Here is a 1,105-nt window from a genome sequence, read left to right on the forward strand (position 1 = left end):
GGGGTGGAACAGCCCCAGACGGGCTGTCCGTGGGGTGTGAGGGGGTGGCCGAGGGCTTGGGACGGGACCAAAGCCGCCCGTGTCCTCTCCGGGGCATGGACAGCAAAGCCCCCACGCTCCTGCCTGGGCCAGGCTCCAGGGCAAACCCATGGCCCAGCAGGATCCCGCTCGCTGCCAGCGGAGCTGGCACAAATCTCCCTTTAGCAGCACATTCCTGATCTCCAGCACCATCGCTGCTCCCTCCCCCGATTCTTCCTGGGAAAAGGCATCGCTGCCCGCATCCACGGCTTTCCGGGCGCTTTCCCCCACGGCACTCAGCGCTCGTGCACACGGTGCCAGCCCCTAAACAAAGCCCTCCCCGGTGACAGAGCAGCCTGGGGAGCAGCGGCGGAGACGGGAGAGGCTGAGCCGCAGGATTCCCCACGCCCGGAGCCGGGAGCACCGCGCCCTCCGGGGCTCTTACCTTCCTCAGGGCGGGCACGGGGGGCCCAGGGAGTCACAGCCCCCTCCGAGGTCCCGGCCAGCGCGGGGGACACAGCAGGGTCCCGCAGGGGACATCGCGGGTCCGCCCTGCCCGGGGAGGGGTCGCGGGTGCCGGCGGAGCCCCCGCGGCTCCCGGGCTCTGCAGCCGCTTCAGAGCGTGCGGAGCAGAAAGGGAAGCGCGAGTTATTTCGAGACAACTTCCTCTTACACAGGGAGGTCCCGCAGTGACAGAGCTGTCCCCGTGTGGGTCTCCGGCGCCCGGCGCGCTCCGGACGGGCGGGAGCAGGGAAGGAGGCTCAGCACTGCCCTGGATCCAATCCCCTCAAACCAGCCCCGCCAGTCGGGCTGCTCTGGGACCGGCCTGTGAGCCCTGGCACCGCCCCTGGCATCGGCCCTGGCACCGGCCCTGGCACTGCTGCCAACCATCCCAAACAGGGGCAATCCCTGCGCTGCTGCCGCCCAGCGAGGCAGAGCGAGCCCGGATCCTCGCACCTCCCAACAAACCGCGTTGCTCCGGGAGACCAGGAGTCCGTCCAAAGGCACTTCTGCAGCCGCCCGTTCCAGGCACGGTGTTTGTGCCTCTGCCAGCGCCTCCCGCCCGGAGCATCTCCCACGTCTGCTT

General features: G+C 69.9%; 1 protein-coding gene across 1 annotated transcript in view; it reads right to left on the bottom strand.

Moving 5' to 3' along the window:
• The window catches only part of PIK3R6 (phosphoinositide-3-kinase regulatory subunit 6), a 26,444-nt gene extending 25,680 nt beyond the window's left edge, over positions 1–764 (bottom strand). Inside the window, exon 1 of the mRNA XM_017731594.1 lies at positions 464–764. The gene's annotated coding sequence lies outside the window, so the exon portion shown is untranslated. The remainder of the gene's footprint in view (positions 1–463) is intronic.
• Positions 765–1,105: the final 341 nt, after the last annotated feature.

The sequence above is a fragment of the Corvus brachyrhynchos genome, unplaced genomic scaffold (genome assembly GCF_000691975.1).
Source record: "Corvus brachyrhynchos isolate BGI_N302 unplaced genomic scaffold, ASM69197v1 scaffold904, whole genome shotgun sequence".
NCBI classification, from domain to species: Eukaryota; Metazoa; Chordata; class Aves; order Passeriformes; family Corvidae; genus Corvus; species Corvus brachyrhynchos.